Consider the following 26,396-nt stretch of genomic DNA (forward strand, 5'->3'; position numbering starts at 1 on the left):
ATATATATATATATATATATATATATATATATATATATATATATATATACACAAAATGGAATCATTTGCTGACAGCTCAGTCCCCCCCAGTTCAAAAATCCTATCTGCGCCCCTGGTCTCATCCATCCACAAAACATTTTCCAATAGCCTTCTGGGTTGTCCACATGATGTTTAGCAAACTGCAGATGAGCAGCAATGTTCTTTTGGAGAGCAGTGGCTTTCTCCTTGCAACCCTGCCATGCACACCATTGTTGTTCAGTGTTCTCCTGATGGTGGACTCATGAACATTAATATTAGCCAACGTGAAAGAGGCCTTCAGTTGCTTAAAAGTTATCCTGGGGTCCTTTGTGACCTTGCCGACTATTACATGCCTTGCTCTTGGAGTGATCTTTGTTGGTTGACCACTCCTGGGGAGGGTAACAATGGTCTTGAATTTCCTCCATTTGTACACAATATGTCTGACTGTGGATTGGTGGAGTCCAAACTCTTTAGAGATGGTTTTGTAACCTTTTCCAGCCTGATGAGCATCAACAACGCTTTTTCTGAGGTCCTCAGAAATTTCCTTTGTTTGTGCCATGATACACTTCCACAAACATGTGTTGTGAAGATCAGACTTTGATAGATCCCTGTTCTTTAAATAAAACAGGGTGCCCACTCACACCTGATTGTCATCCCATTGATTGAAAACACCTGACTCTAATTTCACCTTCAAATTAACTGCTAATCCTAGAGGTTCACATACTTTTGCCACTCACAGATATGTAATATTGGAACATTTTCCTCAATAAATAAATGACCAAGTATAATATTTTTGTCTCATTTGTTTAACGGGGTTCTCTTTATCTACTTTTAGGACTTGTGTAAAAATCTGATGATGTTTTAGGTCATATTTATGTAGAAATATAGAAAATTCTAACGGGTTTACAGACTTTCAAGCACCACTGTACATCAGTAGGTTCACTGACTGAGCCATCTTGGTTCCACCACAGGTAAATCTTCATCACCTTGTCTACCACGGCACAGGCGGCATGGTAGTGTAGTGGTTAGCACTGTCACCTCACAGCAAGAAGGTTCTGGGTTCGAGCCCAGTTGCTGGTGGGGGCCTTTCTGTGTGGAGTTTGCATGTTCTCCCCGTGTCTGTGTGGGTTTCCTCTGGGTGCTCTGGTTTCCCCCACAGTCCAAAGACATGCAGTTAGGTTAACGTGGGGCGGCCTCGGGCTGAAGTGCCCTTGAGCAAGGTACCTAACCCCTGACTGCTCCCCAGGCACTGTAGTTTGGCTGCCCACTGCTCTGGGTGTGTGTGCATGTGTTCACTGCTTCAGATGGGTTAAATGCAGAGGATGAATTTCATTGTGCTTGAAGTGTACATGTGACAAATAAAGGTTTCTTCTTCTTTGTACACTGTTAGGTGCATCAGCAGCATCCTGGAGACATTGCAAAGATAACTCATTGGAGCTCAGTCTCAGCTTGCACATGTGGCACAACAAATGTAATAATTTCTGGGATGTAAGGTTAAGTTCAAGTATTTTTTTTATGTTCGCTATGTGTTATATGCATTTATGGGGAGAAAATGTTGGTAGTTAGAATTCAGGGTATAATGTACTCATAACCAGTGTTATTAGGCAGTAGCATCTACATAAGCAGTGTATAGTGGATATAAAAAGTGTACACACCCTGTTAAAATGATAGGTTTTTCTGATGTAAAAAAAAATGAGACCATGATAAATAATTTCAAAACTTTTCCCACCTTTAATGTGACCTATAACCTGTACAATTCAGGTAAAAAACAAGCAAATCTGTTAAGGGGGGAAAAACTATAAAAAATAAAAAAAATGTACAATAAGCTGGTTGCATAAGTGTGCACACCCTTAAACTAATACTTTGTTGAAGCACCTTTTGATTTAATTACAGCATTCAGTCTTTTTGGGTACACACCTGCCATCAATTAAAATGACTCTGACTAACCCCGCATAAAGTTCAGCTGTCACAGTAGGATTTTTCCTGATATTTACACAGTTGCATCCTCCAGCAAAAGCCATGGTTCGCAGAGAGCTTACAAAACATCAAAGGGATCTCATTGTTGAAAGGTATCAGTCAGGAGAAGGGTACAAAAAAAATTCCACGGCATTAGATATATCATGGAGCACAGAGGGATGTATGATGGAATCAAGCAAGCCCTTAGTCCACTGCAGAACAAGACTGCCCCCCCAAAGTCAACGCCAATAAACCTCTGCCCACTTTGGATGGACGTGATGCTGAGCCAATTCTGAAAGAACTTGAAGAAGCACTAGATGCACTTGCTGCTGGCAAAGCTCTAGGAAAGGACAGCATACCACCAGATATCCTCAAATGTGCCAAAGGTCCTTTCATCCATGAACTGCATGAGCTTTTCTGTCAGTACTGGAGGGAAGGAGCAGTCCCACAGGACGTGAGATGCCAATATCGTCACCCTTTACAAAAACAAAGACATGACTGCAATAACTGCTGTGGCATCTCACTGCTCAGCATTGTTGGGAAGCTGTTTGCATGTGTCATCCTGAAGAGACTTCAGGTCGTTGCTGACAGAGTCGACCCAAAGTCCCAGTGTGGCTTTTGTGCTGAGAGGTTTACTACTGACATGATCTTTTCTGTCAGGCAACTGCAAGAGAAATGCAGAGAGCAGGGGAAACCATTATACATTGCCTTCATTGGCCTTACCAAGGCATTCGACCTTGTGAGCAGAAGAGGACTCTTTGAAATCCTGAGAAAGATTAGATGTCCTGCAACATTGCTCACCATCATCAAATCATTTCATGATGATATGAAAGGAGCCGTTGTGTATGATGGCTCCATCTCTGAATCCTTCAACATACTCAGTGGAGTGAAGCAGGGATGCGTTCTAGCTCCCATGCTGTTTGGAATCTTCTTTGCAGTCATGCTGTAATACACCTTCAGAACAGTGACAGAAGGGATCTATTTGTGGAGAAGATCAGACGGGAACCTTTTCAGACTGTCTAGACTGAGAGCAAAGACAAAGGTGCAGTAGAAATGCATCAGAGACTTTCTCTTTGCTGATGATGTAGCAGTTGCAACCCACTCACAAGAGGAGCTCCAGTCTGCCATGTCATCCTATGCTGTTGCCTGCAATGAATTTGGCCTCACCATTAGCTTAAAGAAGACTCAAGTGATGGGACAAGGTGTTGATCAGCTTCCCTCCATCACAATTGCTGACCAGGAGCTGGAAACAGTCAATGAGTTTGTTTACCTGGGCTCTTTAATCTCTAACAATCTGTCCTTGGACAGCCAGATCAACAGACGCATTGGAAAGGCTGCATCAACCTTTGCCAGACTGTCCAAGAGAGTCTGGACCAACAACAAGCTCATGGAGCACATCAAGATCCAAGTGTACAGGGCCTGTGTACTGAACATACTGCTCTATGGCAGCAAATCTTGGACCCTGAAATCAAGGCAGGAGCAAAGACTCAATTCGTTCCACATGCACTACCTGAGGCATATCCTGGGAATCACTTGGAGAGACAAGGTCCCCAACAACATAATGCTCCAGAGGGCCAACATCACCTCCATGTTTGCCTTGCTGAAGCAGAGACACATGTGCTGGCTAGGACACATCTCCAGCATGTCAGATGGACGTATCCCTAAGGACCTCCTCTACAGAGAACTGGCATCTGGTCACAGACCAGTCAGCTGTCCTCAGCTTTGCTACAAGGACACTTGAAAACATGACCTCAAAGCTCTCACCATTGACATGAACTCCGGGCAGATGCTTGCAGCAGACAGGTGTACCTGGAAACTGGCAATGACAAAAGGTCTGTCAGTTTTTGAGGAGAGTCTCATGCAGGGAGCTGATGAGAAAAGAGCTGCCCGCAAATCTTGTCCTACAGCTGTCAGTGCTGCTACACAGTTCTGCTGTGCAAAGTGTGGAAGAGACTGCCATTCACGCACTGGACAACTGAAAGTGTTCCTAGGGCACACTCTCATGGTCCTCTGGGATCGACGGCTGCCTACTACTACACTTATGCAACCAGCTTATTGTGTTTTTTATTTTTTATGCTTTTCTCAGTAACTGATTTGTTTGTTTTTCAATACAGGTTATACAGGTACAGGTTATAGGTCACATAGGTGAGGTTATAGGTGGGAAACGTTTTGAAATTATTTATCATGGTTTCATTTTTATTACATCAGAAAAACCTATCATTTAATGGGGTGTGTACACTTTTTATATCCACTGTATGAGTTTTATTTATATGTGTACACACACACACACGAGGGTAAGTCAAAAAGTTCTAAGACAAATGAAAAAAATCTTTATTTATGAAAATAAAGCTATTTCTCTACATATCCTCCATTTAAGTCTTCTTCTGCAAGCGATGTTTCCATCGGAGAATTCCTTCTTTGTATTCCTTTTTTGAATTCTTTTGAAATTATAGCATCTGTCTTAGAACTTCTTCACTTACCCTCATTTATATAGGGTCATTCCATGCCAAATCAACAAGAGGTTATGCTCGACCATCTCAGATTTCAATGAAATTTGGAGGGCTCAGAGATACTATTAAAAGAAGTTAATCCCCAAAACCTGAGCTTCCTATCACCAATAGTTTCAGAGATACAGGCATTTGAATTTTTCGATTTTTTTGTTTTTTGCTCAAAACATACATATTTCAAAGTGCAATATAATCTTTATTATGCAAGATAGAAACCTGAAATTTTGCACAGAGAGACTCAATGTCTTGTACTACAAGCTTCAACTTAGAATTTCAATGGTCATTGTATATTAGATGGTGATTTTAACAAGGAAATTAAAAAGACAAATTTGCATTTTTAACTCATTCTGGAAGCTTGCCTGTGGCAGTAATGCTTAAACTAAGAATGTTATTCAAATCTACACAGAAATATCTACCAATTTCAGTTTTACCAAGTCTCCACTATTCCTAGTTTGTCTGTAATAGGGTTTTGAAATTCGCTGATTTCTAAAACATGCCATTTTCAGTAGCAAGAAATCCAATGTGGGATAGCAGTTAGGAACTTGTAAATTTTTTTCAGTAATCCCCAAGACCCATATTTTATATTTCCAAATGTTTGTTCTGTGTCTCTCAAGTATTTTTAAACTACAGGGGTTTAAAAAATCCATTTTCACCAAATTCGAATTTTTGATATATTTTCATATAACTGATATTTGAAGGTTAATAAATGCTTCAATAAGGCTCAAGTAGGTTAGGAGACATGTTTCTTCCTCAATTTTAAATAAAATTTCAATTAATGCTCAGTATTAATTATTTGTAAATTGATTTTAATCTAAGACTGTGTAACATTAGCAATCAATGACCAGCTATTGTGCACCAGTCAACAGCCAGCCTTATCAATATCAACACAGCACAATAGGTGACCTTTGATATCAGAACAGGTGGCTCATATCTTATAGTTTTAGAGTCTGTAAACTGCATACTTGTTCAGATAACATTATATTGCTTGGATTATATTAAATACATTGTAATACAGAGCACTGAGAAAATTTACCAATGTTATTAACTGAATGTGTTTCTTTGCAAGGATTGCATATTTTGAATAGTTGACTAGGGAATTTAATTGTAGTTCCTTTCAATTTGAGATCAGTATAAATGAGTTTGTTCTTAGACATCTAGAAATGGCTGAACTATAGGAATTGGACTAAAGAAAGATTCTGACTGCCATAAACTAACATACAACAGAAATTGTAAGTTAAGTGATTTATATGAAAAATGACTGACTTCTTTAGTTTATATATATATATTTACTGAAAAATGTGAAATGTTCATATATTATTTAGCTTATTTCAAAATGATAATATTTTTAAAAGCATATTTCTGTGACATGAACACAAGTAAAACGTTTCCTTATCTATACAAATCATTTAGTTGTATTTATCAGTCCTTAATCATCAATAAAATGGAAATAATATCAAAAATTCGAATTTGGAAAAAATTGATTTTTTAAACACCTGTAGCTCAGAAATACTTGAGAGACACAGAACAAAAACTTGGAAATATAAAATATGGGTCTAGGAGATTATTGAAAAAAATTTACAAGTTCCTAACTGCTATCCTACATTGGAATCCATGCTACTGAAAATGGCATGTTTTAGAAATCGGCGAATTTCAAAACCCTATTAAAGACAAACTAGGAATAGTGGAGACTTGGTAAAACTGAACTTGGTAGATATTTCTGTGTAGATTTGAATAACATTCTTAGTTTAAGCATTACTGCCACAGGCAAGCTTCCAGAATGAATTAAAAATGCAAAAAATGCAAATTTGTCTTTTTAATTTCCTTGTTAAAATCACCATCTAATATACAATGACCATTGAAATTCTAAGTTGAAACTTGTAGTACAAGACATTGAGTCTCTTTGTGCAAAATTTTAGGTTTCTATCTTGCATAATAAAGATTATATTACACTTTGAAATATGTATGTTTTGAGCAAAATGCAAAAAAATAAAAAAAATTCAAATGCCTGTATCTCTGAAACCGTTGGAGATAGGAAGCTCAAATTTTGGGGATTAACTTCTTTTAATAGTATCTCTGAGCCCTCCAAATTTCATTGAAATCTGAGATGGTCAAGCATAAATTTGTCAGATATTTGTTGATTTGGCATGGAATGACCCTATAGTATATTAAGTTATATTAATTTTATTTTATGTTTCTTTATAGGGCACTCTTTAATTGGGGCCCAGGTCTGCTGTGTGACCCCCACCATAATTTTGTTTCTTATTTTACTTTTTGAAAGTTTAATAAAACAAAACAAACCATGAAGACCACTGATGCTTTGTTATTGTTCAAAGAAATAGGCCAATACATTTTTCATAAAAGGAGAGATACAGTGGTGCTTGAAAGTTTGTGAACCCTTTAGAATTACTATATTTCTGCATAAATATGACCTAAAACAACATCAGGCTTGTACAGTTATACAGGGGCTAACACCATCTGGGCCTGCTGATTTTCCTGCATGGAGTCTCTTCAGCTGTCTTCTCACTTGCTCCTCGCTGATGATCAGTGTGGAGGTGGGGGAGGGATGAAGATGTTTCTGGGGGCGGGGTACTCAGCCAGGGGTCTGTTGAAGAGGTGCGACCAAGATCCTGAAATGGAGATGAGGTTGGGCAAGAAGATGCGGGGGAGGGGCGAGAATGTGAAGTGTGTGGTTGTAGCCATCCCGCAGAAGAGTGGTGGTGGTGAGTTGGGATCATGCCATCAAATCTGTTGAAATAAAGATTCAGCTCTTTTGCCGTTTCCACATTGCCATCCTCTCCTTCATTGCTGGTTGGCTTGTAACCAGCGATGGTCTTCATTCCACTCCACACCTCTCTACACCGGTGGGTAGACAGCAGGTGTGTTATGCTGCATGAGCAGCAGTTCAAATAGATGCAGTCTGCTGGCTTTATGTGCCTCAGAGGAGTCTTCTTTATTATTCCGCCCATGTTGTGCTATGCATCAGTTCCACTGGAAGCAAACCAGCCCCAGAGAATTTTAGCTTCTAGCAGAAAAAAAAAACCCCAGCACAGACATGTTCAGAACAACCAAATGGGTCCAGGCATGAAACATTACACTTTTTAAAATGACATTATAATTGTTATTTGTAGAAATGTGTGAGGATTTGGTTGGGAAAGGCGTCCGCCACCCTGAAACTCCACTCCAGTCCAGGTGGTGGCGCTAACGCGTCCAGTAGCTGCTTCTCCAACCGCTAGAAAACATTGGAGAAGAAAAAGGGGGGGACCCGCTGCTTCCATGAACCACATCAGCCCCTCGGTTTATTAAAATAAAAGCACGTTATTGTGTCTGGCTCTGAAGATTTAAAACCCTGAGGTAAGTTAAACTGAAGGTCGAATCCCTAATACATCTCCACTTCACTGTTTTGGTGAACTCCGTTCAGTATGAAATAATGCCGTGTGCACTCTCGGTAGTGCACTACTTATCCACTCAGGAGAGAGCTGTAGTTTGGCTAACCTGCTTAGTTGTATGTTTAAAGTATTTAAATAATCTTCACTTAAATCACGTTATTTTTTTTTCTAAATTGCAACTTCCTCGCCATTCCAACTTTTATTTCTCAAAATTCCGACTTGATTCCTCACAGGCTTTTTTTCCCCCTCTTTTTTTAAATTTTATTTTATTTTAAATTTTTTTAAAGCCAATCAGGCAGCCTCACCCCCTCTGCAGTGTATTAAGCAGAAAGCTTTACACATTGAAAATGAAGATGGATGAAATCATAGGGGACTGTTTTAGGCATGGTTTCCCCAAACGAGAAATCTTGTTACTGGAAGAATCGTATGGTGTTGAGCTCTAAGCCTCTGATCCCTGGAGAGAGAGAGAGAGAGAGAGAGAACTCTGTCTAACGATGAGCTCTGGCAGCAACGAAACTTCTTACTTTAACTCAAGGCTAAAGGCCCAACTCGCAAAGCTCTGTGTTCTGTTTCCGCGCTGGTTTTATTCTTAAAGTTAAAGTGCCCAGGAGTGATTTGTGTCTGCACTGCTCTGATGCTTCTTTCAGGAGGTTGGTCTGCTCGCTGCGATTCTTCATCCGCCATGCTGTCTTCTGTTCACAAAACCAAAAAAAAGTTGCATCTGTAAAAAGTGTAGATTGTTGGCTGAGGGTAATCCTAATCGCGTCATAACTGATCATGATTTAGCTGAGTTCATGTGGAGAGTTTGGCCAACATTATTACCTCTGCCGAGGAGGTTGTGTATTCAGTGCAGTTTATTGTCTAATAAATTGACTATTTGTATAGTCCTTTTAACAATAGGCCACAACCAGCTTGACAGAAAAATACAGATTTTAATTATATGACTTAATTAGCACCCTGGTATAACGATGACACTCGCACTTTAAAACAGACCACTCGAAAATTGGAACGTAAATGGCGTCAAACAAAATTGGTAGCGTTCAAATTCGCGTGGAAGGAGAGCTTCCTGAAGTATAGAAAAGCTCTTAGTGCTGCGAGATCAACATATCTCTCCTCCCTAATAGAAGATAACAAAAATAATCCTAGATTCCTATTTAATACTGTAGCAAAATTAACCAGGAAAAAGACCACTATAGACACATGCACACCTACATTATGTAGTAGCAACAACTTCATGAATTTTTTCAATGACAAAATTGAGAATATCCGGCAAAAAAATTCTAGCTCCTAATTTAAGGTCAGGCAATTTAAGTAGCCCTGTCGTTAACAATATAACTATTATATCAGCAATTAGAATGTTTTACTCCCCTTTTACAGGGCTCGACATTAACAGTTGTCCGCTTGTCTGGGACAAGTGATAACTTACTTTATGTCGGACAAGTTCATCGTCTCAGTTACTTGTCCGATCGGACAAGTGCCAAAATACTCTGATATTTGGGTTACATATAAAATTTATCAGTTTATTCACACGATTTCCGAAGCATCTCACTCGACATATTGTTTTGATGAATCGCCGGATGTTTCTCTTCGGAAAGAGCGATGTGCACATGCGCAATATAGACCCCTTTCACATGACGTCACCGCGCTGCGAGATTTTGTTAGGCGCCATATTGGAAGACCAAGTACATGCACTCACAATATAAAACAAAGTACGAGCGAGAGTAAAGTGACACGATGGATGATAATTCTAGTTATGTGAGTACATTACCAGTTGCAGAAAGGGCATGGTATGTGGAGAAACTGGCTGTGATTGATGGGTTTGACCCATATGATAAGACTCGGGGCAAGGGAGAATGGAAACATAAGGAGGACCTGACACCAATTCTGCCATCTGTTTGCTACCCAGACATTGTAAACTATTTGTTGTTTACACCCAGTGCCTACACTCAGTGTTCGAACTATGCTGATATTTTCGGGGGGCCCCTTTTTTTTTCCCTTGGGGGTGTGTGTGCTTGCGCTTGTCTCGGAGCGCGGATCTCCAAACACATGAGAAGCCTATCTTATGCACATATCACGTGGACTCCACACCTCCACACACGCATCGCGTCTGAAGTCATAACTCATCAGGGGAAATCGTGTCCGCATTAGCATGTTCAAAAAACAACCCCGCGTCAACAATGATACCACATGCAAGGGAAAAAAAAAAAAACAGTCAGGCTACTCAACAACCAACCTGGCAGCAGCGAGCAAGCCCCAAACTAGAGGTCTGCGTGGGTCGGATTTTTCAGTCCCGCTCCCGCCCGCATTGTGCAGTCCCACTCCCGCCCGCAAAGAATTATGATTTTCAGTCCTGCTCCCGCCCGCCATATTTTGTCCCGCTCCCGCCCGCAAATCCCACATGATGCAGACGTTCGCGTTATTTCTCAGGAAAGTTCTTGTCTTGACACAGCGTGATGGTGCCCTGCCCCTACTTTGAGTGGATTTGAGCATAAATATCTACAGCTCACGTTTGTTATTGTTTACCTTATTTCTGAATTCAGCATGTAGTATCTCTAATAATAATAATTAGTGCTATCAAACGACTAAAATATTTAATCGCAAATCACACATTTTTATCACATGAGAAACCATTGTAATTCTCTGATCAGCATAAAAAAGTGAATGGGCTTGCTTTGTACCAATAATGAATTGATTTCCTGTTTGCGTTAGTCTATAACTTTAATCAGAGAGACATGTTACACAGTGACAGTAGGCTTGACTCAATGCTATCCCAGAAATCCTTCCTGTAATATGCAAATTTGGCCGCCTCTGATTGGACAGCCAAATTTGCATATTACAGGAAGGATTTCTGGGATAGCATTGAGTCAAGCCTACCATCACTAGTCACGTTTACATGCACGTCCAAATCGAGCTGCTGTTGGTAATCGAGCAAAGGGTCCCAGCAGGGGTGCCAGAGAAATCCAATCCTACATGCACAAGTGAAATCGGGCTATTGTGCAAGGTGCATTGTGCACCCGAGCCACACGTGGCGCTACACGCCCCATCGTGTTGGTACACTTCCGGTTGTCGTCATGAAGAAGAGCTATAGTGTTGCCAGATACTGCTGACGTTTTCCAGCCCAAAACATGTTCAAATCCGCTAAAATGCACTTAAAACCCCCAATCTGGCAACACTAGCAGTTCCGTGTTCAAGCTGTTAGGCTTGCTCTAACAGACTATGGCTACAAACTGTCCGGCGCAGACCACTGTTTTGTAAGACAACTTATTTTGCACAATAATATTTTTCTAAAGTCCATTTTTTGCTTACAAAAAAATATATATATTTTTTGCTTACAATTTAACTTATGTCTTAATAAACACACAAAAAGTTCAATTGTTTTGTTTTTATTGACATTCTTCAGATGTTGGACATATATACACACACACACACACACACACACACACAAATACAATGACTTGTTTATGTACACAATTCACAGCTATGCAACAGCTGTACAGATGTATTTGGTGATACAGTAAGTGAGCTAAATTTTAACAGTGCAAACAATGCCACAAAAAGAAAAGATTCATGCCGTTGTCATGATTCGTTGTCATGCCGACCGAGGCTGTTGTGTTTCCCGCTTGTGGTCTCGTCACTCGTCACTTCCGGAAGTAGCTCGATAGGGTATACATGCACAAAGTAGCTCGGCAGAAATCGCATAAACTAGGTCGTGTAGCTCGATTCCGAGAAATCAAGTTCGGTTCAATTTCAGCCGAATTAAGGTGTATACATGGCATTTTGAACTTCGATTTCAGTCGAGCAACGGCAGAAATTCGATTCTCTCTATGTGCATGTAAACGTAGTGACTGTGTAACCTATCTCTCTGGTTAAAGTTGTAGACTAACGCAACAAGTAAATCAATTCACTCATGGTTCTCTTGCTAGCTGGGTGTGAACTGCGAGTCATTAGAGTGATCAATGGCAAGTTTAAAATGCTATTTCTCACTCAATTCGGCAATCTGACTTTCTCTGCAAATTTAGGCATCTTAAAATGTTTTTATTAATGCCAAATAAAATATCCAGCACAAATTATATATGATAGACATAAATTAATAATTTATAAATTTTATTTCAAGCACGTTTTTAGTTAGTGGGATTACAGCTTATCACCGCTCCCACCCGCGCGCGCATATGTGCACTTCCGGTCCCGCCCGCGCCCGCAATGAGCTTTCAAAATTTGTCCCGCGCCGCACTGCTTTGCGGCGGGTCCCGCGGGACTCCCGCGGGAGTGCAGGGCTCTACCCCAAACCATCCTAAGTTATTATTAAATTGTAGAAGTCTGGGAGGCTTGCTCCTCATACAGTTATCAACTTGGGGCCAATTTAGCATGTTTTAAATCTGAATTTCTTGCGTTTGCTTACCTCAAAGTGTCCGCAGATCATGCACAGACTTATCCATTATATCCACAGTTTTTTGCCAAGTCTCACACAGGTTTCTTTCAAGTCTACTGTTGGGCCAATAAATCATAAATAAAACAGCTCAGATTTGTTTGTTTAAGTCGTTTGCCACTCCACTTTATTCTCGTGGGTTCACATACCGCTGCCGTTATTATCCCCTTATCACGAGTTTGTTGGTCTTCCAAAATGGCGCAGGGTCTGTTTACTTCCGGTTTCGGGTGACATCAGTGAAAGGGGTCTATTCCGCTCGCGAAACCGGCCAATACTGCTTCGTGTATTTGAGCTGAAAAGTAAACGGTCGTTAACCAGACCCTCCAAGATTTCGCGATGTTGCGATTTGCAACTTCAACGCAAATTCAACCAATCCCCGTGAATTCAGGGCGGTGTTGCAATTATATCCAATCACCTCAACTTTCCCGCAAATTTGACCAATCGTTGGCGTCGTCTTGAGGTGACGTTGACAAACCACCTTCCGCCTTACTTCCGTGTTTCCGTTCAAGAGAAGCAGCATGTGCAAGTCAGTGTTTATATAGGCTTAAATTCTGTTACTGAAAGTGTTATGTTTACAGTGAAGGACTGTGTGCACTTTACATTACATTATTTTTTTTTACTTAATACAAGAAATTAATGGATGCCAACATTTTTGCCAAAATGATATTTTATTTTCCATTGTTTAGGCAGCTTCAGCATCATACTGAGGTTCTGTTAAAATTTTTTTCTTCTATGAAGCCTGAGCCATTTATTTTATTAGTTTATAATTATTGTTTAATTTAGTCTTCAGGAGAGACTGCCTGCACACAGTACTAGTATTAATAGTTTTTTTCTTACATGAAAGCTGAGGCATTTATATTATATTTTAAGGTAACTTCATGTTGTGCTGTGAGGTTCTATGCACTTTAACTTTTGAACCAACAGGTGCATTTGGATAAGTAAAGCCTATTTTTCTGCATTTTTGTAGTCCTGGTAATCTTTTATATTGGTAAAGTTGTTTATAGGACCATTTCTCAGTGTCTTTGTTTTTTTAATTAATAGTTTTTCAGTAATAACTTAATATTTAACATATCACTCAATTTTAATCACAAAAAGAGAAAATCGCAACAATTTCTCGCAACTTTCACTTCCTCCTGCAATGTAATTGCAACAAAAACCTAAAAAACACCGCAACTTTCATCGCAACCATTAAATACCATACAGGAGCCACAATGAATAATTAGACAACAATAATTAATCAGTGGAGGATATATTTTCAAAGTTAATAATTTAAAAATGAAAATATACTGTATAATTTTAATTTTCTGGTTTTCAATTTCTCATAAATAAATTAATGATTGATGGAGTCCAATTTTTTTCTGCAGTGAATAGATTGTGTAAAAATAATTCTGGTGAAATTAGTTTATTACAAATAGTTTTTGTGGGTTTTTTTTTTTCTCAAATATTTCTTCGGACAAGTCAACTTCACATTCGCACAAGTAAATTTCCTTTCAACTTGCCCGACAGGATAAGTGGTTTCAAAAGTTAATGTAGAGCCCTGCCTTATACCCCTTTTCCACCAAATCAGTTCCACGGCTGGTTCGGGGCTGGTGCTGGTTCACAACTCGTTCAACTTGCGAGCCAGCTGAGAACCAGTTTGCTTTTCCATAGCTCGGGGTGCTAAGGGGAGCCACGTCAGTTACGTCGCTGTATATGTCAGTTACGTCGCTGCGTTTGCATAAACCTTGGCGCGACTATCGAAGCAACAACAACACGGAGAAGAAGAAGCAGCAACAACAATAATGGATTACTTCGCGTTTGTACAGCTGCTGCTTCTCGTTGCTTAAAAATGGCAACCTTTCGCGGTCTTGCTATTGTTGTTGGTCTTAACAACTCCCCGCACCCCCCCCCAAACGTAAGCGGTTCTTTCTTCTGGCCCAGCAAAGAGTTGGTGCTACCCTGGAACTGTTTTTTCTGGCCCCAGAGCCAGTTCTTTGTCAGTGGAAACAGAAAACCTGGTTCCAAACTAAGCATTGGTCCCGAACCAGCCCTGGAACTGCTTTGGTGGAAAAGGGGCATTATGCCGCTTTTCCACTACAAACGCGGCTGAGTCGGGCTGAGCCGTGCCGTGCTGAGTCGGGCTGAGCGGGGCTATTGGAGTTGCATTTCGACTACCACCGCGCTGAACCGTGCTGGCTGGAAGTGGGTGGACACATTGGGTGGAGTTAGCGAAAGTGGGTGGACATCACGTGATGTCGTTAAGCGGCGCAAACAGTGACATCAGTGATCTTTTAAGCGGTAGTCTCACGACCCGGATAGTAAACAATAAACACAGAGGACATGGAGTCGTTAGTGTTGCTGGTCTTGGTGCTGTGGCTTGTTGTCACCGACAACGCCAACAGATACTGGCAAGAGCGTATAGATGAGGCGAGGTGCATAAGGCTCCAGAAATTCTCGTAATTCTTCTTCTTCCGGGTTTACGGTGTTTACAGATCCCAGCGTGCTCGCGGGGCGTGTGTGGGCATGTGAGGACACTCCTCCTCACCAATCAGTGCACAGGGGAGTGTCTCCTCATGCCCCCAGCCTCACTCAGCTCGGTTTGGCTCGCTTCAGCCCTACTTCAAAACCGTGTGAGTTTTGGGTGCTAAGCAGGACTGAAGCGAGCTGAGTCGTGCTGTTTTGAGATAGTTGAAACGCGAGCCGTGTCGGGCTGAAGCGAGCTGAAGTGAGCTGAAAAAGGGTAGTGGAAAAGGGCCATTAGAGAAATTGAACTACTTTCGTTAATCTCCACATCAAAATCCTCAACTTGTATACTAGCTCCCTTACCTACATGTCTATTCAAACAGACAATACCTGAAGTCAAGTTTATTTGTATAGTGCTTTTAACAATAAACATTGTCGCAAAGCAGCTTTGCAGAATTTGAACGACTTAAAACATGAGCTAATTTTATCCCTAATCTATCCCCAATGAGCAAGCCTGTGGTAACGGTGGCAAGGAAAAACTCCCTCAGATAACATGAGGAAGAAACCTTGAGAGGAACCAGACGCAAAAGGGACCCCATCCTCATTTGGGCAACAACAGACAGCATGACTATAACAGTTTTAACATGAAGACAGTTTCGTTGATGATGTAACTCTTCATTGATGGAAACTTGAGTGCAAAACTGTTCATGACAACTGCAGTCCTAAAGTTAGCAAGTCAACTGTAGTCCTCAGCCATAAAAGCATTACTGTAAGAGTCCAGAGCGTCCTCCAAGTGTGACTTTCAACTGTCCTCATGGGGCCATCCTCCACAGGAGCGATGCAATGAGACTCCAACCAGACACAGGGCACCAGGATGGATCAAGCAGGTCCGAGGAGCAGAAGAGGTCAGCATCTCGATCCCAGGACCGACATGTAACTCAGAGGGACAGATTTTGGGGGGAGGGAGAGAAAACACAGGTTGTTAGGTATGCCCAGTGTCACCTGAATAAGTATAGGCAACAGGTGTCAATGTCTAAAAATAACACAAGTATTAAGTCTGTGTGGTAGGCTCGCAGAGATGAGTCTTGACATCATGCATAATACACAACAATGGCATGTTAATATGGTTAAAAAAATATCATTACCTGCTCTGGCTGGATGCTTGATTGGGTGATGGGAGCACACTCCTCAGCAATGAGACAGTTGGAATTATAGATCAGAGTGAGTGCAGGCAGATGGGACCCTTAGGGCTGGCCAAGACAATTCAGTTACAATTCACCGGGTCTGGGACATGCGACAGAATGTCTGACGGCTGATTCCCTGCAGGCTACGAGAGCCAGTCGAGGTCTCCACCAAAAGATTTGGGCCATTTTCAAAAAATTGTACCAATTACGGTAAAGAAATGAGAAATTTTTTGTCACTCTTTCTTTCTATAAATGTACAAAAAGATTGCAGATTGATTAAAATCAAGTCCTACTAATCAGCAAAGCTAGATTCCTATTTTTATAAAAAAATTAATTTTTCTGAAATTGTGGCTTTCTTTACCGTTACCATACCCAAAAAGCTTTTATTATATTTCATCTGGTACACAATGACTTAAAATATTTTAAATTCAATTCTATTTGGCCTGGAAATCTAGAAAAAACAGACATTTATGCATGATTTTCTCTTTACCGTTACCAAAGTTTCTTTACCGTTACTAGGAATGGTAACGGTAAAGAAAGTATATGGTAACGGTAAAGGTGTCTCATTCTCTTACAACACAGCATGACAGTTATGCTTTCAAATAATTGCTCATATTTCATCACTCAAACTTAATCAGCAACTACAAACATCACTCTTATTTTTCTTATTAAATAAGATTTTCTTATTAAATAAGATAAAAACTTCAGTATGAAAATTTAGAGGTTTTTATTGTCTATGCAGTTATGTGAATCATTTTTCAATTAAACCCCTCTGTTCTGATGAGAAACTGAAAAATAAGTGAAAACGACGACTACTTTACCGTAATTTGATCACTGATGTCTATAAGATGATATGTGCATCACGGTAAAGAAAGTATATTTGTGTGACATGAGTCATTAATGAAATGTTTTGCTCACCTTTCAGCCTCCACTGCCTCAAAAAAATTCAAAATGGAGTCCCAACATCCTGGCACTTCAGGATGTCGAACAGCTCCCTCTTTAGCAAGCACTAGGAACTAATTATTTTCAAAAATGTTTTTGAGTAACGGTAAAGAAACTAAAGTAACAACAATATTTTTTGAATTTATAAAAAAAAAAATCAGATAATGTACTCAATACTTTTGTTTAAACACCTAATTAGTTATTTTTGTGAAAAATAAAATTTACTCCTGAGTAAGTTCAAGAATGTAAGATATATTTATGAATAATTAGTTTTTGCATTGGTAATGGTAAAGAAAAATTATAACACATCACTCTTATTTTTCTTATTAAATAAGATAAAAACTTCAGTATGAAAATTTAGAGGTTTTTATTGTCTATGCAGTTATGTGAATCATTTTTCAATTAAACCCCTCTGTTCTGATGAGAAACTGAAAAATAAGTGAAAACGACGACTACTTTACCGTAATAGGTACATTTTTTTTTGAAAATGGCCCATTTCCTGTTGACTCCATGTAACTCAGAGGGACAGATTTGGGGGGAGGGGGGAGGAAAGAGGAAGAGAAAACACAGGTTGTTAGGTATGTCCAATGTCACCTGAATAAGTAGGAACAGTATACATATTGCACTGAGTACAAGCACTGAAGTAATTGAACTGCTTCTAAAAATAATAAATTTCTTCAGGTTCATGGTTGGCTATGTACCCAAATCCTTTAAACTTGCAGTTATCAAACCCCTGATTAAAAAAACCTGGCACTGATCCCTGTCAGCTGTCCAATTACTGGCCAATATCAAACCTCCCCTTTATCTCCAACAGCCTAGAAAAAGCTGTGGCCCAGCAGTTATGCTCATATTTACATAGGAATAACGTCCATGAAATGTATCGGTCAGAATTTAGACCTCATCATAGCACTGAGACAGCTCTGGTTAAAGTAGTAAATCAGGGTTTCTCAAACTTCTTTGCTCTGGGGCCCAGTAATGTTAAGGCCTCTGCATGCTCTTGCGACAAGGCTTTCGCAGACAGCTTTTCGCAGACAGTTGTAATTTATCGTTGAGCGGGGAGTAATAGGCGTGCGTGATGTTATTCACTGCCACAACGCAAGGGGGCGCGAAGTCGCGAAATCGCTAGGAGTAGTTGGTGGGTGCGGTTAGTAGAGTGTTTATCCTCCAGTTACTTATAATGACTAGAACTGGAGTCATATAGATGTACGTACTTCCTCGATCAACCGCTCTTCGTGCTGCTCCATCTTCGCTCGTGTTTTTAAAAATGGCGGTCGTGAAAACAAAACAAACCGGGAAAGTAGGGAAGCGGAAGTGCGTGTACAGCGGATGTAGAGTGGACCAATCAGAGCCCTCTTGTCTGCGATGCTGTCTGCGAGGCTTCTGCGGTGGTCACAATTTTTGGGAGGTGCGCGCAGAGCATCTGCGAAGGTGGGGGGGCTACGCAGACGCTATCTGCGACGCCGTCTGCGAGGACTGCGTTGTCAGCATAAATTGGCCTTTAGGCCTTGGTGCCTACGCCTCTGTGCACCCCCCTAAATCCCCCCCCCACACACACACACACACACATCGTGTGCGCCTCCATAGATGGATGGATGGATAGATGCATACATACGTAGTTTATTATTATTATTATTATTATTCATTTTATTTTTTTTGTTAATAGTACTTGTTACAAGTAGCAGGCTTATACCAGCATAACAATATTTTGGCTAAATAAGACCTAACAGGAGTGCATTGGCAGAATTGTAGAAAACTGCCAAATGACCAGTAACTGTCCAAAGATATGCCATAATAATAATTTATTATTATTATTATTATTAGTAGTAGGCCTATTATTATTGCTTAGGCCTAAACTATTATTAAACAAGGGAAACTAACAAAAGTGCTTTGGCTTTGAGATTATTGCCAAATTACAAATTATATGTAGGCCCAATAATTTGACTATTATTAATAACCTATTATTACCATTTGCGTAAGAACTATTAAACCAAGATTTTTTTCTTTTACTTTTGTGTTTTAGATTTTTTTTTTTTAAACTACATCTTTGAACTTGAAGCACTGCCAAACAGTGCCTCAATAACATATACACACTTTTATAAAAAGGTCTACCAGAAACATGGGACCTCAAACCGAGAAACCTAAAGACCCACTGTAGCCCTAATACTGACTGATTACACAGTCCCAGTATGAAGAAGGGTGAACTGAACGTAGGCTACGTGCTGACTTTTAACCTCAAATGACAGGCCCAGTCACCCACAGAGATTTGGTAAAAGTCAGCATTCTAATGCGAAGGATGTGCCTGCTTTCTCACCACTAACAGGTCGAAACGAGGAAGACAGGATGACAAGGCCACTCGGAGTGTGTTTTCTGAGTTGAGCCTGTTTTGGTATTTTGTCTTTGTGGCTGTCAAATGTGAAAATGCGGTCTCGCAGAGGTATGTTGAACGGAAAGGCATCAGTGTTTTCACTGCCATCTCACTCAGCTGGGGATATTCATCGCAGCATGACAGCCAGAATTCAGACAGAGAAAGTCGACCAAATCTCGACTGCAGACCAGCATCGCACGAAAGCTCCAGAAGTTTATCCTGCACCACAGGTGGCAGAGCGCTTGTTTCTGGGTTGGTGAACGGATCTCTTACCCATTGCTTTTCCATGAGATGGGATTTTGAGGGGAAGTATGACTCAACATGATGCAGTGTTTCGGTAAGGTGTTGCGCGATCACTGCCGGCACCTGCCCCAAATCCACACCTTCATCAGCCAGAGACGACAGACAGCCGAACATGTCAAACACACCTCTATTAACTCTGTAGGTCCAGACTGAGAGCTTCTTTTTGAAAGTCATGATTTTATCATTGGCTTGAAAAATGTCACACGCTTGGCCTTGGATCGACAGGTTTAGCATATTGAAATGGTCCAGGATGTCAGAAAGATAAGCTACCTTTATAAGCCAAGACTGATCTCGCAGGTGATCGGCAAGATTGGACCATTTATTTGTCAAGAATGCCTCAACCTCATGCCTCAACTCGTACACTCTGTTTACCACTTTACCCCGTGACAGCCAATGAACCTCAGAGTGCAAGAGCAGATGAACATGATCTGCACCCATCTCATCACACAGAGCTGTAAATAGACGGGAATTTGTCGGTTTGGCCTTAATGAAGTTTGCTATTTTGACCACTTGATTTAAAACTTCATGAAGCTCTGTGGACAGGCGTTTAGAGGCAAGTACCTCTCGATGAATAACACAGTGTGTTGCCTGCACTGATGGTGAAATGGCTTTTACCCAAGCAACAACTCTGTTGTGCCTGCCAGTTATAGCCGCTGCCCCATCTGTGCAGACACCGACACAATGCCCCCATATCAACCCATGCCCAGAGATGTACCCATCAAGCATACGGAATATTTCTTCAGTGGTTGTGGTCCCTGGAAGCACCTTACAAAACAAAAAATCCTCATGAAACCGGCCCTCATGAGCATATCTGATGTAGACCAGAAGCATAGACAAGTTCAAGAGATCTGTGGTCTCATCCAATTGAATGGCAAACCAGTCAGATGACTTTGCCCTTTCTAAAATTTGCATTTCGATGTCTGCCGCCATATCGTCAATTCGACGACAGATTGTCATTTGACAGAGGAATCTCTTTTACTCTGGCTGCAGCAGCCGGACCTAACACCTCACTACAAGCAGTAACAGTTCAATTCTCTGTATGTCCTGCACATATGGCATTATTGATAATAAAGTTGACTTGAACTTAACAATCGAAGGCATAATTAGCTTCTCCTCAGTTGTGAAGGGTGCCTGACATTTTGGAAATGTGGTGTGAAATCATGTATGATGCCTTTGTTAGCTTTTCATTCTCGGTCAAATTACTTTTCAACACTTTAGTTTGGGTGGCCAATTCATCACGTTTTCTTCTGAAAAAATCCTGATTTATCCTTGAGATGCGAATGTTTAGTTTCCAAATGCTGGCGTAATTTGGATGGCTTCATAGCATTGTTGCTGAGCATGGTTTGGCAGATAACACAGATTGGTTTCAGGGGACAACTATCACTTGAAATAAAGCCGAATTGTATGTATGAAGGGTCGTAATTGCGAGTGAATGGGCGATTGTTTTTTTGCCTCTGGCTCATATTGTGTATCTGCACTGTCAGCTGGACGCTTTCCAAGGAAAGAGTCAAAAGTAGTTTGCTTTGAACATGCCATGATATTGCTCTCATAAAGCGTGTGTGCGTGAATGACTGGACTTGGGACAGAATGAATGAATAAGTGCAAATGTGCAACCTCGCGCGGGCGGGAACGCTTAACATTCTAGAATGGGGGGGCGGGACTTATGCTACGTGGCACACAATGACAAAAGCACTGAGAGCAGAGCCAACCAATTGATCTTCTACATAATCTGATTGACAGTGACCAGTAGTTTGAAATTATAATACTGACTACTAGTGCAGAGGCAGGCTTGCGGACCAACGGTAATCATCTCACGGACCGGTACCGGTCCACGGCCCATAGATTGAGAAACATTGTAGTAAGTGACCTACTGTTGGCGTCTGATCAGGGCTGTGTCTTGCTGCTTGTGTTACTTGACCTTAGTGCAGCATTTGATACCATTGATCATTCCTTTCTTTTCGATAGACTAGCAAATGTTGTGGGAGTTAAGGGAACGGCCCTCTCCTGGCTCAGCTCTTATTTAACTGATCGCTGTCGGTGTGTTGATGTAAATAGTGATTTTTCTAGACGTACTGAGGTAAAGTTTGGTGTTCCACAAGGTGCTGTCTTAGGCCCACTGCTTTTTCAGGGGCTTCAAAGTTTGGGAGAATAGCAGGGTACAAATAATTTACAGCAGGGTGCAAAATGGTAAAATGTCTGCCAGCGGCAGACATAATGCACGCAAAGTGTCCAGGGATGGATAGATAGATAGAGATATGCAAGTACGAATTTTTCATGGGGCGGGATGGTTTGGAACAGGCCATCTAAAATTGGGATAACATTTACCCTGGACAGGTATTTGAGGTGGGTCGTCTAGCTTAAGCTTGATTAGCGTTGTTACGCACGCCAGTGTTTCCCACAGAAATTTTGGAGACTATGGGGGCAAGCCATGGGGGAGGCGCGGGGGTTGTTTAAAATTGAGTGATATGTTAAATATTAAGTTATTACTGAAAAACTATTGATTAAAAAAAGACACTGAGAAATGGTCCTATAAACAACTTTACCAATATAAAAGATTACCAGGACTACAAAAATGCAGAAAAATAGGCTTTACTTATCCAAATGCTCCTGTTGGTTCAAAAGTTAAAGTGCATAGAACCTCACAGAACAACATGAAGTTACCTTTAAATATAATATAAATGCCTCAGCTTTCATGTAAGAAAAAAAAAACTATTAATACTAGTACTGTGTGCAGGCAGTCTCTCCTGAAGACTAAATTAAACAATTATAAACTAATAAAATAAATGGCTCAGGCTTCATAGAAGAAAAAAAACAATTTGAACAGAATCTCACAGTATGATGCTGAAGCTGCCTAAACAATGGAAAATAAAATACCATTTTGGCAAAAACGTTGGCATCCATTAATTTCTTGTATTAAGTAAAAAAATATGTTGCCAGATACTGCTGACGTTTTACAGCCCAAAATATGTTCAAAACCCGCCAAAATGCACTTAAAACCGCCCAAATTGGGCGGAAAACCGCCCAATCTGGCAACACAGGTGGCAGTAATGGCTGCACTCATGTCGAGGATGTAAACACAATCTGGCAACACAGGCGGCAGTAATGGCTGCACTCATGTCGAGGATGTAAACACAGTTGACGCGGCAACGGACATGCATGACATAGTGGATGTAATTTACGTTCACAACTTTTTTTGCTGTCAGAAATATTTAATATTAAATTTTGTGACTCGACTGACAATAGCCGGCAGCATAACAAGCCATAGCCGGCGATTTGCCGCCGGTGACCGGCTACTTTTGAGACCGCTGCTTTTTTCTTTATACATGTTATTTCTGGGTAATATTATTCGTAACCATGGTATTAGTTTCCACTGTTATGCTGATGACACACAGTTGTATGTTTCTGCAAAACCAGATGAGACACCAGCTTTATAGAATTGAGGAATGTGTAAAGGACATTAGACACTGCATTGTTCTCCACGGGCCCTTATAACGTGGCGGTGCGCCACTTTAAAATTCTGGCCCGCCACCCTTCCTGTGGCCAAAAAAAAAAAAAGAGTAACTTATCTAGATCTATCCTTGCGTTACACTACACCGCACTACATTACACTATACTGACACATAGTAACGTTGGAAGCTACAAGCTGCAGCTAGCCAGCAGCTAAATAACTTTGCTGGTGTACACGCAGGTTGTTTGTAGCGTTATCGTCTTTTCTGACCATACACAGTTACAATAATCATATAACAGTGCGCACACACACACACACTGGTTAAGTTCAGGTCTTTTATTTTATGTATCTGTGATTGTGTAGGCGAAAGCTGCATTTTCCCGCTGCTTCACTGTGTTTGTTTACTGCAGGACTTCCGTGTTCCTGGGTCAAAGGACCCGAACTACGGAGGCCGGGGTGGCTTTGTAGTGCCAGTCTCGGGCACGCGTACCAGCTCTTGCATGGATTGTAGTAGTTTCACCCAATTAACATTTAATTATGTGTATTGTAAAAAATGTATGCATTTATTGTAATTGGGCGTTTTGTTTATGAATTATAGAGATTATTGGGATGCACTTAGACCTGAAATTGTTAAGTAAATGTATGGTTTATGCGATGTTTGTAATATAAAGTAATTGGTATCTTCCAGTGTGTGAGGACAGGCCTGTCATGTCATAGGGTCATGGGCATTGTCTGTTATGTAGTAGTCCTGTAATGTGCATGTCATCATGTCATCAGGCGATGCAAACATAGTGCAATACAATATTCTGTTTTGTAGACAAAGTTTTTTTTTTTTTTTTAAATAATTACTTGAACTTTTATTTTATTATTATAACTTTTGTGTTAAATTTCTGCTGCTACATCTTGTATTAAAAGTTCTGTCTTTGGCCATTGTCCATCATTGTCACATTTAAGAACCTACGTGACACAGATATACGAGGGCATTCTACAGTTAAAACAATAGAAATTTTACAGGTGCATCAGTCTCAACTGAAATGTCACTGTAATGAGTCTCACATTGACAATAAAGATATGTACAGTAAGTGTGTTAATTTTTTGTAAAATGATTTTAACAATGATTTAGCATTTCCTATCCATTTATTGGCCAGTTTCACTGTCAAAAAGCCCAAAGTCCATCAGCTTCAGGGGGGCAAACCCCCGCCTCCACCTTTTATTTTTGAAAAGTGGAGAACCCTGCACTGGATGCTTATTAATTTCCTTCTGCTTAAAGGGGAACTGAAGGCAATTTTTTTTTTTTTTAATTATCAAAATTCTATTTCTCATTTTATAAAATGTAGGAATGCATTTCTGACAGCTATCTTGTCACTGCTATAGCAAGTTATGAATGTTTGAAATATGCCATGTAATATATCAGTCCATATGTCAAAGCAATGGCTGTAAACGAGATTCACCGAGACCTGTGCGAAACTTATGAACGTCCAGCGGAAATCAAAGTGACCAACATCTGCCAATGTTGTCAAAAGACATGCTCCCGCCTTCGAATGCTGACGTAATCAAGCCGGAAGTTTTCCCTGTCCGAAATCGCTCCCTACTAGTGCTGTCTGAAATCTTAGTGACGATTATGTGGGAAATGCGCTCGGTATAAAATGTATTTATCACAAAAAACATACATGTATTTATTATTTTGAAAACCCACCAGCCACCTGATCTGGCACATTTTAATTGTGCGACAGTAATGAGGTAAATACCAGTGCGACGGACTAGTCCTTATCCTGTTGTCTTTACAACTCTTCTCAGTTGGTTCGAAGTAGGGATGTTAACTGATGACTGTTTGACCGATGGTTGACCGAATCAATGTCAACTGGTTAATTTTTTTTTTTGGTTGTTGGTTTAAAAAAAAATCAATCGTTTTGAAGCTGCCGATTGTGGAGCAGAGAACCTGGAATACTGTGTTGTAAATGCTTGGGGCATGCCATGTGGTGTAAGGACGACAGCTGACCAATCAGAAACACCCATTCAGTCATGTCCCACCCTCCCGCCCCAGTTGAAGACAGCTGCTACTTGGCGAAAGAAAAGTCTCAGTGTTGGATTACATTTTACTACGATGTTAACCAGGTACGTAACATCAAGGAAATTCTTGACTATCAAAGAAACAAGAACACGGCACATGAATGAAGTCGATGGTTGATTAGTCTGGTGAATATTAATGTCAATGTAATAATAATACACAAGATCTGAACTAAAACCTGGTTACTCACTGATGTTACTTAGCATCAGACAGTTGCTATATTAGCTTAGCGGCTAATCAGCTCAGCTCCAGCTATCCCATTCCCAATGGCTGTGCACAATTAGCAGCCATGTAACCGTAATATCAGTAGCTGGAAAACAATTGCAGTATGAGGTCTCTGTGGCTCACTTCGAAGAAAAGTGCCTAGTCCGTAGCAGTATGCAATATCAACACACAGCCTACTGCAGTTAACTGGAAACACCAGGGGCCGTATCGCTAAAACGTCCTATCTTCAATGAAAAGTTAAGATGGGACAAGTGTACGATAGGATTGTTTTCAATAGGCTACTCAATGCAAGCACCGGTAGTGACTGAGCTAAAGCTTGCCGCTTAGAAAATGACGGCAATTTATTGAGAACATGTTCACACTGATATTTTTAATGCCAAGTTGCAACTGAACAAAAGTGCGTGCCCCTTGCTGACATGGCCGCAGACACAGACCCGGGTGGAGAAGGACAAGGAGGAGGGGTCGAGGGGGGATTTCACGCTTCTCACGATGTCTCTAAGCTGGAGCCATTTGTCCTCCGCTCCAATACAAACCCCTTGACATCAGTGCTGCGTTTGACTAAATGTTTCGCGCTGTAGAAAAGGTAATGTGAGTGGAGGGCAGCGACTGGGACTGAATGTGCGGATGCTCGCGGTTAGATTTAGAATAGATTCTAATAATTCCAATTCTAGAATTTTAAACTCATAGGTTAACCGACTTTAACCGGCTAATGAGGCTCGGTGGTCGGTCAAGATTTTTTTTTTTAGTTTTCGCCATCCCTAGTTCAAAGTCATATGGAATAATCTGTGTGTCACGTATGCGAGGGAGGCGGATGTATGTGCAGAAGTATACAGTTTAATAAAGTGCAGGAAAAAAAACAATCCAAAATGACAGGCTAGATCAAAAACAAGAATACAGACAAAAAGGTTGGTTGAGGTGCAAATAGTACATCAAAGGGTAAGCGTACATCAAAGGGACCATACAAACTACATTCAACATGGCTAAGGCTGCACGGTGGTGTAGTGGTTAGCACAGTAGAACGAGAAACTGGCACAAGGATTGTGAAACAGGAAATCAAGACAATGGGTAGAAAGGCTTGGTAATGCATATTATAATACTTTGCGACGCAAATGCATCAGCGCAGTCC

General features: G+C 40.7%; 1 protein-coding gene across 2 annotated transcripts in view; it reads left to right on the forward strand.

Moving 5' to 3' along the window:
- Positions 1–7,733: 7,733 nt before the first annotated feature.
- Positions 7,734–26,396, forward strand: part of LOC132865867 (zinc finger protein 883-like) — a 154,132-nt gene continuing 135,469 nt past the window's right edge. The window contains exon 1 of one of the 2 annotated variants that reach the window (XM_060898368.1): positions 7,734–7,832. The gene's annotated coding sequence lies outside the window, so the exon portion shown is untranslated. Of the gene's footprint in view, positions 7,833–8,138; positions 8,518–26,396 lie in introns of those variants that run through there. The other variant, XM_060898371.1, reaches the window with a different exon arrangement.

The sequence above is a fragment of the Neoarius graeffei genome, chromosome 18 (assembly GCF_027579695.1).
Source record: "Neoarius graeffei isolate fNeoGra1 chromosome 18, fNeoGra1.pri, whole genome shotgun sequence".
Classification (NCBI taxonomy): domain Eukaryota; kingdom Metazoa; phylum Chordata; class Actinopteri; order Siluriformes; family Ariidae; genus Neoarius; species Neoarius graeffei.